Genomic DNA, 17820 nt, shown 5'->3' on the forward strand with positions numbered 1-17820 from the left:
AATCCAGCTGGCAACATTGTAGCGCATCATGCTAGTGAAGTAAGCTTTGAGACTAATGCAGAAAGCATATTCCTTAAATTGAAATAATACTAATTTGTACCCTGTAAGAAGCTTGTCAAGGGAGAGTTTTGTGTCAAAGTACGATTTTATTTTAATATCTTATTAGCCCGTAACCATGGAGCACTTTTTATAGTAGGCTGACCTGGTTTTGTACAGGATCTGGGGTTCATAGAGGTTGGGTGTGGGAACTTTTTACATGGTCCTTGGAGTTAAATTAGTTGGTAATTTCCGGTTTTCAGATCTGGGGGTTTACATTCGCTTATTCCTGCAAGATGTCTGCTTTACAAATCATTGAGCTACCTCAGCTACACACTCTACAAGCAGATATAATTTTATTATGATCTCAGCTTGCTCAGTTTTCTGCCTTACTTATGGACCCATTTAGGAGACTGTCAGATTTTGTTTCTCATAATTCAAATAATGTTGATTTGCCTCAACCAACCTTCTCTGCTGCTGAATCATTGCAAACTTCATCTTTTAATAGTGCTAATACAAATTTACTGTTTACCAAGAACTATGGTGTAACAAACTCCAGGTTTACAGGTGGTCAACGCCCCCATCTGACCGAAGAGGAGGTGCAGAAGAACTAATAAGTTATGTCTATACTGTGCCAGTAATATACACTTTTTACAAGACTGTCCTCTCCACAGACCCCGACAACCTACAGAACCGTCTTCTGTTTATCCCCCTCTTCATTCTGGATTTGTTTGCGCTTCACTTCACCGTTCCCACATTACAGACTGTTCTGCTCGCTAGGATGAGGCCTAGCCCGCCAGTTCCATCCGACTGCCCTGAGGTGCCAATTTCTGCCGCTTGTCCAGAGGTGCCAGTTTCTGCTGCCTTTCCAGAGGTGCCAGGTTCTGTCACTGGTCCAAAGGTGCCAGTTTCTGTCGCCGGTCCAGAGGTGCCAGTTCCTGTCGCCGGTCCAGAGGTGCCAGTTCCTGTCGCCAGTCCAGAAATGCCAGTTCCTGTCGCCGGGACAGAGGTGCCAGTTCCTGACACCTGTCCAGAGTTGCCAGCTCCTGTCACCAGTTCTGTGGTGCCAGCCTCTGCCTCCAGTTCCCAGTCACCAGCCACTGCCTCCAGTTCCCAGTCACCAGCCTCTGCCTCCAGTTTTGATCTGCCATCCAGTACCGGGGTGCCATCCTCTGCCTCCAGTTCCGAGTCTCCAGCCGCTGCCTCCAGTTCCAAGCTGCCAGCCTCTGTCTCCAGTCTCGAGTCTCCAGCTTCTGTCTCCAATCCCAAATCGACGGTTTCTGTCTCCGTTCCAGAGACATTATCTACTTATGAGAGGGCACTACCCTTACAGCCTGCTCCAGAGGGGGCGCTGCCCTTCCAGCCTGCTTTCAAGGGGCCGCTGCCATTCCAGCCCGGTTCTGAGAGGGCGCTGCCCTTCCAGCCTGCTTCTGAGAGGGCGCTGCCCTTCCAGCCTGCTTCCGAGAGGGTCCTGTCCCTCCAGTCCTCTTCAGAACCATTGCTGACAGTTCAGACCGAGTTGACACCTAATTCGATGCAGCCCAAGTTGCCACTTAATTCGGTTCAGCCCGATTTACCACTTAATTCGGTTCAGCACGTGTTGCCACTTAATTCTGTTCAGCCTGTATCCGCTTTGAGGCTTCTCACTGTGCTGCCCAGTCCGGACCTCCTGCCAAGTCGTCTGCCCGATCCACGGCACTTGTCAATCCATCTGCCCACTCTGTGCCTCCTGCCAAGTGTGCCAAGTCCGAGCTATCTCCTGCCGAGGAAGCCAAGTACCTGCCTTCTCTTGCCGAGGGTGCCAAATCTGAGCCATGTCTTGCCGGGAGTGCCAAGTCTGAGCTGTCACATTTTCTTTGAGGGGCAACTTTCCCAACTTAGTGCTCTTCTGAGGTTTGTGCTTCACATATTCCCTCTGTGCATAGACTCGTTAATGACCCTAAAAGACAGGTAGTGTTTCTAATATCGCATTCTAGAGGGGAAACTTTGAAATGGGCAAACCTATTTATTGAGACGGATCATCCATCCTATCAGACTTGCAATCCCTTACAGAGGCAATAAACGGCAAGCATGCAACTTCTCCCACTATGCCATCTTGCGGGGCCTATGTACATTCGGCAATACCACCTATCTCATCAGGCCAAGAGATACCACTGTGCTCCACCCAATTGGTACAGACCGAGTTATTCTCATAAAAAGAAAGGGTGAAAGTAGAGAGCAGGGTGTGTGGTGCCTCAACTTCCCTCTGGCATGATCTCCATCGCCTTTCCGCCCTTGGACAAGGACTTGCATGCAGGGCACCTTACATTGGACTATGACTCAGACTATTTTAATCACTCTACTGTCAGGATCTGCCTGCAGCTCTCTGCATTGCATGCTGCTTGCTTTGGCAGCTTCTGCCTCCTAGACCTTGGACTTGTGTTTTTATGTATTATCTGCAGTGCCTCTGTTCACCAGAGGTGCTGCTATTGTGCCTTCCCTTTCATCACTAGGGGTTAACTTGTTGCAACAATTATCTCTTGCACCTTTGTGTCTCTCTTCTTATACCTCCCACTACTTGCATACCTTGCTGGTCATTGTTGTTGCTGTTGTATGTTGCTGTGCTCCTGGTTCACCTGTTCCCTGGGATCTCTTCGTATTACCTGTTCTCCTGTGTAAGCCGTGTTTCTGGTATTTGATTTCTGCATCGCCCTGCAATTTTCATTCTATATCTACACCATCTGGCTTGTACCATCCTGCAATAAACATTGTGTGTTTCACCATATTCCAGGATCCTTAGCTGTGATGTCTACATTGAAGTGTAATAGTACCAAAGACTAGTGTAGATTGTGCTGTGAGGTACAGTGCAATTGAAGTATTCTGATTTTGGTATTGTCATATGGAAGTGGGGAGAAGAAACAAAACCCGCTGATGAAGTCAAAGTAGTGAAATGCTTTTGGAATATACCTACACTTCTAACAGTTTGATTTACTGATTGATTATTATATATGTTTTTATTTTTTTATATTTTTTCCATAATTATATATTTGTGCTTGTCTGATTTTGTATATATTATTATTGCATTCACGCACCAATTTAGTTATCTAGCTATTGCACTGATGCATTTACCTATCCATTGATTTATTTTATTATATTTTCAACACCCCTAAGTAACTATATACCATAACTGCTGCCTTTGTCCACTATCTTAGTCAGTATCTTATCCATTCCACTACATCTCATATTCTAACCACCTAGCACAAGCTACACTAGCCTTAGGTACATTGAATGGCTTATCCTAATAACGCTCAAGTCTTTACTCATAGTACTACCTTTCAAATTCGGATCTGAAACCGGAAACCACAGACTCGTCCAACTCAACGGACCACATTTGCAACTTCACACCCAACCTGTATAGACCACTGATCCTGTCCAACACCAGATCAAGCTACTACAAACAGTGATCCACAGATACAGACAGATAAGTATATCCTATTTTGTAGAGTTACTAGGTGGGTAAACCCATGTATGTAGCCCACATACAACATCTACCTCATCAGTCAAGCACAGTAGTGTATATTTAGCTATATATTATCTGTAATAGAACTGTCATTACCACATAAATCCCCACATTGATTTTAATTATCATATAAACATTTGTCATTTTCATTCTTCTCTGCAAAATGAAAGTTATATGAGAATAAGTATATTACTAGCAAAATACTTGCTCAGTTGGGATGGAGTTAGAATATCAATAATGAATATTTTAACACTGAGGATGTTGACACCATAATGTCGACACTCAGTTCAACATAAGGTTGACCATAAAGTTGAGTTAAAATGTCGAAATTGTGAATGTCTACAGGCTGTTAAGTCGACAGCCACAATGTTGACATAAATCATTATTTGTAAACGGCAATACAGTAAAAGAAAAAAAAAACATAAAAGAAAACAAAAAAGCTCTCAACCCCAACCCTGCAAACAGCTGAACCAATCCCAGTACTGCCAGACTGGTCTGGATTAGTAAAATTAAGGGGACAAAAAGCGTGGGGTAAACCAGATTTTAATATTACCAGCACTAGGCTTCACTGTAGCAGGGAAACCCGCAGTATGGGTTACCTCTGCCATACTGTTAAACTAACCCAGGGCTTGTGAGTACAGGGCTGGATTCACTAGGGAGATCGGAACCACAAAAAAAAATGTGGACCACCCAAGGTGTACCCAGCCCACTAAGGCTCTTCCCACACCCTTGAGTGGTGGGCATGGGGTAATATGGAAGATTTATTAGTAAAAAAAATTAATTTGTGCCTGGTGCACTACAGGATGGTCAGGCTGCCATTTAATGCCTGGGCATGCTGGCGCTTGTAGCAGTACAAGCACCAGCGTATCCATGGCTGCCAGGGCATGCTGGCATTTGGGGAACAACAAGTGTCAGCATGTCCTGGCACCCAAGGCCCACTGAGACAAGTAGTGCACCAAAGAAATATGTAAATTAAACACGCCGTTGTAAACATTAAATGTAATAAAAACACCCCAAATCATCCCTCATTCACCTTAGTTATTGCTTATCTACATCCAGGGTCTTCATCTGTAAGAGATTCAATGATCCTTGCTTGGCAAAACAAAAAACCCAAAGACATCCACGGTCTTCATCTGTAATAGATTCAAATATCATTGCTTGGCAAAATAACATAAACAAATACATCCACGATCTTCGTTTGTTATGCATCTATGGTTTTGATTTGTAAAACATTGATGGAATCTTTGCAAAATAGAAAACCCCGGTAGACGCCGCAAAAGTAGCCCCTACGTAAAGTGAGCTCTAAGCCGCACTGGTCCTGTTTATAACATTGGGATTTCCCATGACTTGAACTCAGCGTATGAGTTCAAGCCATGGGAAATTCCCATGTTATAAATGTTATAAATAGGCAAAACCTAGTACCAGCAGCACTCGGTTTGGGAGGGCTTATTTTTGTTTAAGCATTTAAAACCGTCTATTTGTTTTTTCCTCTGTATTGGCGGTGGCAGTATTGCCAGTTAAATGTAATTCTTTATCACGACATTGTGACTGTCGATTATACAACCTGTCGACAGTCATAATGTCAACTTTTTTAACCGAGACGACCTAATGAGCATGTCGACCTATTTAGAGTGTCGACATTATGATGTCAGCATTCTGAATGCCAACATGTTCATTGTCGACATTTCATACCCAACCCGCTCTCTTTGTCTCCGCCTTCATATTTTTATGCAATGCTACTTGCGCTCTACAGACATATTTGGCCTCACTTAGAACTAGCAGTAAATCGAGCTAGAAGCTGCAGTTTTGCGCTGTGGCCAAATCATATAGCATTTCAGGGAGGCGGACAAATTTAAAATGTGAGGACAGATTTAGAGTTAGGAGAGCAGCATATCTTAGCTCAGCTCTAAATTGCAGTGTTAAAAAAAATTGTGTTCTACATACAAAAACTAAATTGCATTTGTACCACCTACAGGACCATGTTTTTTCCTTCAAATTTGCACCCAAATGGAAGATAAAGTTTAAGAAAGATAAATGTAAGGTTATGCATTTAGGGATCATAAATAAGCGTGCAATTCATATATTAAATGGGATAAATTTAGGGGAATCGATAATCATCATCAACATCAATTTATTGATTTAGCGCCACCAATTTCGCAGCAATGGAAAAGTATTTGGGAGTGCTCGTAGGCAGTAGACTTAGCAATAGTGCTCAATGTCAAGCAGCAGCTGCAAGGGCCAATAAAATATTGGCATGCATAAAATGGGGAAAAGATGCAAGGGAGGAAGGTGTAAGTTTGCCACTATATAAATTGTTGGTAAGACCTCATCTTAAATATGGCGTACAGTTCTGAGCACCACTCTATAATAAAGACATTTTGGAACTAGAAAGGGTTCAGAGAAGAATGGCAAAATTGATAAAGGGTATGGAGTCATTAAGTTATGAGAAAAGGTTAGCTAGTTTAGGCATGTTTACTTTAGAAAAGAGGTGTCTAAAAGGGGATATGATTACTATATACAAATACATTAAGGGTCAATACAGAGAACTTTCATGGGAACTTTTCACCCCAAGGACTGTACACAGGACACGCAGTCACCCCCTAAGGTTAGAGGAGAGGAAATTTCACAAACAGCAAAGGAAGGGGTTCTTTACAGTAAGCAAAGTTAAGATATTCAATTCATTGCCAGGAAAGGTTGTGATGGTAGATTCATATGTTCAAGAAAGGATTAGACACATTTTTAGTAAAGATGCTAAGGCTCGGTTCCCGAGAACTGAACCCACCCGAACTTAGCAGATGCGAGTACGCGTGCCCTCAGAATTGAAAACGAGGTAAAACGTCATTGTTACGTCATCGGATCTTGCGAGTTTTGGATTCCATAAGTACCGCCCTCCACAGCGATCCAGCACCATTTCACAGAGCGAAACAGAAGGGGTAGCACAGTCCTTGGCAGTCTCTAGTGCAGTTAGGCAGCGTCATAGCTAGAAAAGAAAGAGGAGGGGTAGCACTGTTCTTCAAAGTCTCTAGTGACATTCTACTGAGTTTTTGCTGACACAGAAACAGGAGAGCTCCATTGTTAATTGTCATTGCTGAAATAGAAATAATAGGGCTGGCAGTCTTGTTCTAAATCTGCGGTCACATTGTACAGTGCTATATAGCTAACACACAAACAGGAGAGCTACATTGCTAATTGTTATTGCTGAATGTCACGATCTGCCTGCAGCATACTGCTTTGCCTGGCAGCTTCTAACCTGAACTCTGATCACCAGAGGTGCTGCTATTGTGCCTGTTCCTAGTTCCTTAGGAGTTAACACTGCCTCACTCATTATTCCATGCACCTGGGTGTGTTCCATATATACCTGTCATTCCCAGCACACATTGCTGGTTATTGTTGTCATATCCTGTTGTTACACCCTGTGGATTCGTCCTCCTGCTTTGCTCCTGTTATTATGCTGCATTGGGATCTCAACATTCATTCTGCTGATCTGTTTTCATCTGTGAACCTGGTACTTCCCTGTGCATCTCCCTGTACTTGCTGCCTGGAATCTTTCCACACCTCCTGTTTACCTGCAACTGTGTATACCTGGTAATTTCTACAAGACCATACTACATCATCTGTTCAGTCTCTTCAGCAATAAACTTCTATGTTTTTCACCATTATTCATGGCTCCTTAGCTGTATTTCTATATTTATCTGTGACACTGAAATAGAAATAATAGGGCTGGCAGTGTTCTTCAAAATCTGCAGTCACATTTTACTGTGTTATCAAAATGGAATTCACAGCAATACACAGAAGACCAGGAGCACCAATCAGCTGCTGCCACCAGTCATGATGATAGTAATCCCTCTATGTCATCTGCTAAAGCCTATGTTAAAGTGCATAGTGTTTCTAATTCATTGAAACAAAAAACAATTGCCAACATGCCATTCTACAAACGCAGTGGAAAAAAAAGAATGAGGCCTTTGCCTTTCTCTATGAGTCCTAGTTCTGCAACTGTCACTGAGGCATCTTCTTGTAAGATCAGTGATGACCAAGCAGGACCTTGTCATTCTGACTCCAAAAGTGGTTTCCTGATACTTTTACGTGTGAAAGCCTATCTGGAAGAAAACAGTAAGGCATTAGAGGAAAATGTATGTTCAGATTCAGAAATGACACAAATCCCTGAGGAGAGTTTATCCACGAGTGCTATGTCTGACCTTTGTTATAGTGTCTGACCTTTCTTATAGTGTTCACATAAAGATGGCCCCTTTCAGCATTTCTGCAGATGTGTGCATGAGCAGCCCAAGTGTAGCAGGTGATACACAAAGGATGCCATTTTGGAATTGCGACAGGATGAGGGGGACATTTGTGTAGCTGACGAGGGCGCTAATGGGGATGTTAATGAGGAGGATGTTGTCCTGTACCAGTGGAAGCAGTTCTTGCACATGATAAGAAGAAGGCCATTGTCATGCCTGGGCATAAGACCAAAAGATCCACCTCTTATGTATGGAATTATTTCTACACAAATCCTGCCAACAGTTGTCTAGTCATTTGTAGCGTTTGTAAAGCCACAGTCAGTAGAGGTAGGGACCTAAACCATCTTGGAGACTTCAAAATCTGAAGCAAGTTCATGGCAAGCTGTTGGGAAAATCAGAAACATATGCTAAAAAAATAACAACAAGCAGTCCCTTCTCTCAGCTAGATCCCGACACCTGCAATCTACACCCACAACACCTTCCTCATCAATATCCTCAGTACGGTGGTAATTGTTAAAAAGATTAACAGAATTCTGACAGCAAGAACACCTACAAATAAAAAGTGAATTTAGGAAAAATCTATTTCAATCTAAATAGACATATCTGAAAACCGACGCTACACAAATCCGATTCACCAGCATACTGTCCGCAACTTCTTCCAAATGAAGACCTCTCCAGCACTACTCTTTGACGTCATGTCAGGCCCCCATAGGTTAGGTTTTTAAACACTTAACCCGACATTGCCGCTTTAAATTAACATTAATACAAGTCGCGATGACGTCAAAGAGTAGTGCTGGAGAGGTCTTCATTTGGAAGAAGTTGCGGTCAGCATGCTGGTGCATCGGAGATGTGCAGCGTCGGTTTTCAGGTAAGTCTATTTAGATTGAAATCGTTTTATACTAAATTCATTTTTTATTTGTATCTATCCGCGCTGTTGGAAATTTCCCCATCGGAAAACCATACCCATCCCACTCAGTAGCGATCAGAGTTAGTCCTGCATCCAAGTTGGTAAGGCTAGATGGCTCCTCCACTATCCTGGATTCCTCAGAAGAATTCTTGAGCATTAGTCCCACTGCTGCTGCTGTTGGGGTGGATCTTATTCCCCGAAGCAGAGCAAGAAGAAGACTACTAGTAGTTTACAACAACTGACTGTTAAACAACCCTTTGCAAGAAGAAGCAAATATAAAAGCTGTCACCCAGTCACAAAGCAGATCACAGAGGCCATGGCGACTATGCTAGTATTAGATCTATGTCCAATATTCACTATTAATGCAGCTGGTTTTAGACAGTTACTTGAGGTCTTGTGTCCCCGTTACCAAATTCCATCATGACACCATTTTACTAGAAAAGCTATTCCTCACCTCTACCAGAAGGTTCGTAAAAATGTAATTATTGGGCTGCAAAATAACAAGTGGAACTGGGCGAGCTAAAGATAATATGCCTGTGACAGCCCACTGGGATGCTGATTCACCTTCACCAGCAGGAACAGCTGCAGCATGTACCCAAGAACGTCACATTTTTCAGAGGCTCTATGTATCACTGGCTTCACTAAGAGGCATACAGCTGACAATCTGTTACAAAAATTGAAGGATGTCATTGCAACATGGCTTATTCTGCTTGGACTCTCCTGAGGACATGTCATTTCTGATAAGCCACCAATAGTATGAGAGCATTACAGCTCGGTGAATTCCATCACATTCCTTGTTTTACTCACACAATAAACTTGGTAGTGCAGTGCTTTTTGAAAAATGACGGACTTGCAGGAGATGCTGTCTGTGGCCCATAAAATATCTGGACATTTCCAGCATTCGGCAATAGCATAAAGGAGATTACAGCAGCTACAAAAGCAATTTAATTTGCCCTGCCCCCAACTGAAGCAAGAGGTGGTGACAAGGTGGAATTCCACCCTGCATATGCTTCTGAGGATGGAGGAACAGCAAAAAGCCATCCATGCTTACTCCACAAGCCATAACATTGGGAAAGGAGGGGAGATGTATTTTATTCAAGTGCAGTGGAGAATATTTTCTGTGTTGTGCAAGGTGCTAAAACCATTTGAAGTAATCATCTGTGAAGTGAGTTCAGACACTGCTAGCTTGAGTTAAGTGATTCCCTTAATAAGCCATTTGGAAAAGCAGCTTGAGAAATTGAAGGAGGAGATTAAACAAAGCATTTACGCTAAGTATGTTGGACTTGTAGATCAGTACTTTATTTGCTTTGTCAGGATTCAAGAGTTATCAAAATCTTGAAATCATATTACTACATCTTGACGATTGTGCTTGATCCTAGGTTTAAGAGCTATGTCTTCTCATTGTTTCCAACTGACACAGATCTGAAGAGATGCAAGGAGCTCATGGTGAGCAAGATGACAGCTCCAGTTTCCTTTAGTTTCTCACTCAACTGCTGCTAGGAAAAATCTTAGCTTTCCCAAGAGACCCAGGGATGATGCAGATGACTCAGCACAACATTTTGACATCCGGTCTGGTCTAAAAGAATTGACCAAAAACGTGACACCTCTGCCCGTAACTCCACCTGATTCTACTATCAACATCCAAAGGATGGTGGGGGGATTATTTTAACGACAACTTAGAAATGGACACATCAGACAGTCCCTTTACATACTGGGAGGAAAAAAAGTAGATTTGGAGACCCATGTACCAACTCGCTTTGCACAGCCTAAGCTGCCCAACCTGCATTGTGTACTCGGAAACAGTTTTCAGCACACCCGGGAACCTTGTCAACGATCGGCTTAGGAGGCTACTTCCTCAAAATGTGGAAAAAATGATGTTCATAAAAATGAGCTACAAGTTCCACGAGGAAGGCCTTTCCCGCCAATTACATAAAAATTCAGAGACTGCAATGGTGGATTCCAGCTGTGATGAATTATTAATGTGTGAGGATGATGTACACACTGATGAGGGTGAGGATGAGGCTGAGGATTATGAAAACATCTTGCCACAGTAGACAGCACTGTTACCTTAGGTGCCTTAAGCCCATTGTTAGCTTGTTTTGTGGGTGTCACGGGCACTAGGAGTCTTTGCCCAGGATATCACCAGATGATGGACTTACCAGAGTAATATAGTTGGTAATATGGTACTCTGGTAGCAGGGTGACAACGGAACAGGAGAAACAGCAGATGGTGAGAGAGAGAATGCTTTGAGGAAAGTCTACGACTAGCAGCACTGGTAATGAGTAGATGACTGTACACGAGGAACTAGATGGACAAGGAAACGTGAGGAAAGTCAGTGGTCTGCGTATAGCAAGTTGTACCACTGCTATAGTGAGGAGGAATGTCCAGGAGTAGCGAGGAGGTAGTGAGAGTCAGCGGTCTGCGTATAGCAAGTTGTATCGCTGTCTAGGTGAAGGAATGGAATCCAGGTGAAGGTAGGTAACAGGGAAGTCAGTGGTCTGCGTATAGCAAGTTGTACCACTGCTTATGTGAGAAGATACTGGAAACTGGTGTCACAGGGAACCGGAGTCAGTGGTCTGCATCAGGAAGTTGTACCACTGCAATATATATGTGAGAAGGGGCACGAGGAGATGAAAGGAATGCAGAGTATACACGGGGCACACTGAACTTGATCCCACGATGATATCCACAATACAATGACAACTGAGCAGCACTGCTAAAGTATACAAAGTCACAATAACTATCCAGGCAATAGGAAACAAAGTCAATGGTAGCAATAGCCTCCGTGGATAGGAGACTCCGGAGGAGAACACAACTCAGTCCAGATGGATATGCAATACACAAGCAAAGTCAATGAGAAGTATGCATACCGCGGTTCAGGAGAGCAGGCTGTCAGAGAGACGTGCAGGGATATCTGAACGGATAGGAATCAGCTGAGTGCAGACACGATGAACACAGGAGAGTTGAAGTGAGCTGGAACTCTGTAGAAGCAACGGAGGCAGCGGATAGGAATCAGCTGAGTGTAGACACGATGAGCACACGAGAGTTGAAGTGGTCTGGAAACCACAATAGAATAAACAGGAATCAGCAGGAGCTGAATACACAAGGAAACACAGGAACACCTTCAGAAGCTCATGGGGAATGAGACTCCAAGATCAGGCCCCCAGGTAATGATCACAGGTGGTTTAAATAGGGAGGGTTGCCTGATCATCCAATCAATAAAAAGCAACAGGTACTGAAGGCTTGAAAGGGCTGCACATGCGCAGACCCTCAGGATGGTGGACGGCCACGGTTTCTGAATACACGGGAAGTAGCACTCACAGTCCGGTGAGTGACTGTGGGGTCCCAAACAACCCAAGCACATCAGCCTCAAAAGTGGCACTCCTTGTCGCTGAAGTGCTTGGCTTGTTAAAGTGGGTATCTCCTTTTTAAGATCCAAAATAAGGGTGCGTGGGAGGGCCCAAGAACAATTCATTCAAACCATCTTGCACCACTTTTTCTTTTAGCTACTGCTGTGTGCCAATGTTACCTATAATGTGCTATATACTGTTGTGTGCTTTGCAAAAATCATAGACACCCATTGATGATGCAAATGACTCAACACAACATTTTGACATCTGGACTTGTCCACTGTAAAAGAATTGACCAAAATTAGTGACACCTCCGCTGTAATTCCACCTGATCCTACTATCAACTATTAACATCAAAAAAATGGTGGAGGATTATATTAAATTTTTTTGAACGGTATAAAGACAACAGTTTTATTAACAACGAACAACGTTGCTTGCAGAAGTAATGTAAGCATGGATGTCTAAATAGACGTGTCTATGTATTACCTACCACTTTGCTGCTGTTTTATCAGTATTGCACAAAGTGTTTGTAATCTGTACTTTACATCAAAGGTACCTAACTATATTATAATACTATACTATATTATAATTTTTGGGGAATTGGGGCTGATTCGAAGATTTGTGATGACCTTGTTTTTTGCTGTGAATTTCAATGACTCTCTTTAGTGCATTGTCTGGAACAAGATCCAATAAAACACTCATGTCAGAGTGATCACTGACATTTTTGGGCACCCTTCTGAAGTTTGTTTTCAATCATCCTTTCAATTGTTTGTCTCTCGCACGTGTGACCACATACTTTGTATTTCACTGGGTTCACCATCTCCAACCCGTCTGGTTCACCCTGGATTGGTCTTGGTCTGATAAATGCACGTATTCTGGGAAAGAGGGCAGCGCACGTCGCCATGTATTAGCTGTAGAATTACCACAGTTATCCAAGGAATGGGTGGAGCGATCAAATGAACCATAACTGATTTCATGAGCTCTTCTCAATTTTCACTGTACCGGCCATGTGCTCAGAGTGACGGTGATCTCCTCATCTTCATCTTCCAAAGCTTAGTCTGCAGGGGCCGATGACAGACCCATTTGTTTTCTCAGGTCTCTTAGCTGTTCTTTAAATTGGACATATTTATCGTCCTGCCTCAGGGCCACCTCTGTATTATTCTTCTGAAGCGCAGTGTACAACTCGTGTACAGGCTCTCTTAAATCCAGGATCTCATCCGGTGGGTCAAGTTTTAACTTAAGTATGGTCTCCTCAACTGAGTCTATATATTGCTTTAAATCTCTGTTCAACGCAGCGTTTTCCAAGATGACAGATTCCATGCTGCCCACATGTTCCATGTCACAGTCTGTCTGAAGCAGATCTAATGCCCCTCCAGTTGTAGTATACATTCCTGTGTCTACATAAGTTGTGTGGCAATGTTTCCTAGATGTGCTATAAAATGCCATGTGTTTGTATCGTTTCTCTGTCGCTTAGCATCCAGACAGGTCGCTGCAGTCTTTGTCCGAAAGTGTATGGAAATAATATTGTGACCTGCGAGGCAGTCAAAATTGAATGCAAATGACTTGAAATTAGTGTTATTGAGGTTAATAATAATGTAGGAACAAAAAAAGAGCAAAATTATGTGATTTTCAGCATATTTTAGCAATGTTTCTAAAAAAATACAGATCCAAAACAAAAACCAAAACACGCGAGGGCGGTTTTGCCAAAACCAAAACCAAAACACGAAGTTAATGCAGATCCAAAACCAAACCAGATCCAGAACATTCCCACTCGCTGGACTAACATGTCCCTGGCTGAGAAATATCTTTAAAATTAGGACTGTCATACCAAAATTGGGACAGTTGGGATGTATCTACTATATAAATGGCTAGTGACGTGTGTGGAAAAAAAAAAACCAAGCTGCAGCGCCACCTGCTGGGCAGAGTTATACACTGACCTATATATTTCTTGAAGGAGAGGTGACAGTTGGGAGTGGTTGGTGGTTGTCGGGGGTGACAGTGGGGAGTTTTTAACACCTTAAGTAGCTTGATTTGACTAGAATGCATGAGTATCATGCACGGGTTAACTGACCTACTAAATTCTTAGTGTGTGTGGAAAAAAAACCTCAAAAAGGGCTGAAATTTGGTATACTGACATTGTTGACGAGTTGAGGGGTCAAACTTATTTTCGTGAGGTCATTTTACCTCATGAACACACATGTATACAGTGGCGGATCCAGGGGAGTGCGATCGGGGCAATCGCCCCCCCCTAGCAGGGGTTTGCTGCCGACAGCTGCACAGTATGTGCAGGTCCGTTTGGCAGTGACAGTGTGCTGCCGGGCTGCTCTGATTGTGTTTTAAACACAATCAGAGCAGCCGGGCAGCACACTGTCCCTGCCGAGCGGACCTGCACATACTGTGCAGCCCCCGGCAGCCTCAGAAGTCGGAAAGGGGGCGGGGTCTAAATTGCCCCGCCTTAACATCCCCCCGGGGAACAAACATTTTTCATTTTAACCACGTTAAAAAAGGGCGCTTGCGTCGGGAAGTAACGCTCTTCCCCTGAAGAGGCCTGGGCTAGGCCCAAATGCATGACAAGAACCTTTTTAACACCTTAAGTAGCTTGATTTGACTAGAATGCATGAGTATCATGCACGGGTTAACTTGTTGTAATATAATTATATATGAAAGATGCATTTACACTGCAAATTCAGCCATACAAGGATGATGATTACAGCAGAATATGTTGCTAAGTATCTAATCAGTACAATCACAGGTCCTTGATAATGACAGGGAAGATAATAATTGAGTAGCTTTTGGAGGACACTGTGCTTTCTGATTCCAAACTTTTCTTCAGCAAGAGGCTAAATCCTGGTCAGTGTCACAACTCAGTGACCTCCAACTAAACAGAGGAATGCATACAAGCCCAATACATCACTGATGATTTTAAGGGGGGCATTGTTAAAGGGAAATAAAATACTTTCTCATTTGTACTGTATAGCACAAGCCAGCTTTTTAGCATATAACTAGAAACTATAGTTTGTACCATAAGCTAAAATCTGCCTATAGAATGACTGTTCTAAGTATTCAAGCATACTTTCAATATTATGCAGCAGTTGTGACTCTTTTACTCTTTCTTTCTTACATATTTACGTTTAGCATCTCAGAAAAAAGTTTTCATGGTGGTAGTTCTGGAAAGTGGAATAAGGCCTGCACCAATGTATGCGGTAGGTAGACAAATGGTTCGGTTCCATATAATGAAATGCAATGCAAGCCCACATTCTAAGGGTAATAAATTACTCTTATTATTCATACAATAGACAGGAGTATATGTGTATTCTCTCAATGCAGAGAAGGCACTTGTGAAGTACTACAGGGTAATCATGGTTAGGGCCATTACCTTATGTTTGTGATGAAAGAAGTGCTCTGTAAGTTGTGAGAGACCCAATGATGACTGGCAAAACCATATAGGTGATAAATATCTTTTACTCAGAGATATTGGGATATTCTGATTTTACTCTACTTTCCTGTACTGTCCTTTGCATTTAAATTGTCCATCCGTAAACTTCAATAATTTTGTCAGCAAACAAGCAAGTTTACAAGTATTTTTGGCATAAATTACCTATTCATTTTTTTAAAAAAAGGACCCAATTACTTTTGCATACCTCCCAACATTTAGAATCCCAAAAGAGGGTAAAAATAAGCCCCGCCCCGAGCCACCAAAACTTCACCCGCAAATGGCACATTTCCTTAAAGCGCTGCACATTTTCATGCTAATCCCTACCACTTTTGCAGTTTTAAAATCAGGTTGTCCTGCCAAAATTGGGACAGTTGGGAGGTATATATAGGGGTACAGGGGTATGTAGAAGGAGATACATTAGGAGTAGAGAATATATAGAGAGTATATATTATACATTAGGGGTACAGGACATTTATTAGGAGTATAGTGGGGATATAATAGTGGTGCAAGGGTATGTAGAAGTGTGTGGGATACATTATTGGTACAGGACTTATTTATTAGGAGTATAGGGGGATATAATATGGGTACAGGGGTATGTAAAAAGGGATACATTAGGAGTAGAAAATATATTTAGATGGGGTACAGGTGGGTATAGCAGAGGTGGGATACATTGGGGTACATGACATATTTTTTTAGGAATACGGGGGAATAAAATAGGGGTACATGGATATGTAGAAGTGGGTGGGGTACATTAAGGATACAGGACATATTTATTAGGAGTATAGGGGGATATAATAGGGGTACAGGGGTGTGTAGCATGGGATACATTAGGAGTACAGAATATATTTATTAGGAGTACAGGGGGATATAGCAGGGGTGGGATAGATTAGGTGTACAGAATATATTTATATGGAGTACAGGGACATATAGCAGGTGGTAGGATACATTGGGGATACAGAATATATTTAGATGGGGTACAGGGGGATATAGCTGGGGATCAGATACATTGGGGTTACAGGCAGAGAGCAGAGGTCCCTGTGCAGCTGGGTTAGTACTACACCTACCGTAATGCTTTGCGGTGTGGGCCAGAAGTGATGCTGATTGGCGGGTGCGCGGACCAACGAGAGCGCTCGGTGTTGGAGGGTGCAGCAGCAGTGACAATACAGCAAGATGATGCTGGAAAGTATTATGGTGTGGTGAGTGCCAGGCCCAGGGGCGAGGGGCAGGTGGGGGGGGGGCGTATGTTTAGGGGCTTATCGGGACAAACTGTAAGGCGGGCGAAACAGTCCACTAACATCGGGACAGTTGGGAGGTATTCTTTTGGGGAGTGGGAGTTACCTTAAAAATGTAGATGTATGACCTTACAGTAAGAGCAGGGCATTCTGTACAATGTCAGTGAACTAATAATGAGAAAGAATGCAGTTGACCCAAGTCAGATGTCAAAGATGCTGTCAACACTGACAGCTCAATGTTGAGGAAGGACAAGCTGTGCTAGGCCTTCAATAACAAATTCAAATGTGTACATACTCAAGTTACACAGTAATTGTTTAATTAAAAGGTTACTGTATTTATATGACTGGTCTGGGTTACAGACTGTGTGGGTAGAATGGGCGGATTTGCCATAGATCTTACTGGTTCATTTTCAGGAAGGCCGATGGCCCCCATAACTTTATAGGGCCACTCGGGGCAGGGTGGGCTGGTCTAATCCCAAATACAATCATTTGGGCTTGATCTTGGTAAGCTGCACCATGTGCTATCTGTTGCTTTACAGATGCAGAGTGCGTCCCCACCACAATCTCCACCCCTTCTTCCCAGAGACTTCCTTCATTGACTGGGACTTTGCAACGCATGGGCCCAGCCTAAGCAAGACAGCAGAATGCAGCATTCAAGGTAAATAGAAAAAACGGGATTGATGGGGGAAGAAGCTGTAAAAAAATGGGGGGGAGGAGGCCTGTAAAAATGGGGGGGCTCTAAAAAAACGGGGTGAGAGGGGGCTGTAAAGAAAACAGAGGAGAGGATGGGGCTGGGATAGGAGAGAAGGGTGTTTCTTTGGAGTACATAAATATATAGTGCATTGATACAATAAAAGACATAATAAGTAAATAATTATACAAAATAAGCATTATATGCAAAAAGGCTGTGATGTATTAGTAATAATAATCTATTAAATGTGGTGGAAATCTGTAGGCCATTAATAGGCCTTTGTATTAAATGAGCAAAGCTAAGATCAGGCGCTAATGTACAATAATTATTAATAGTGCTCACAGATCACAATATTATTTTCATACACTTTTGAACAAAGACTGCAGCGAGCTGGCTGGAACCTAAGTGACAGAGTAACAACATAAACACACAAC

This window comes from Mixophyes fleayi, chromosome 9 (assembly GCF_038048845.1).
Source record: "Mixophyes fleayi isolate aMixFle1 chromosome 9, aMixFle1.hap1, whole genome shotgun sequence".
Lineage (NCBI taxonomy): Eukaryota > Metazoa > Chordata > Amphibia > Anura > Limnodynastidae > Mixophyes > Mixophyes fleayi.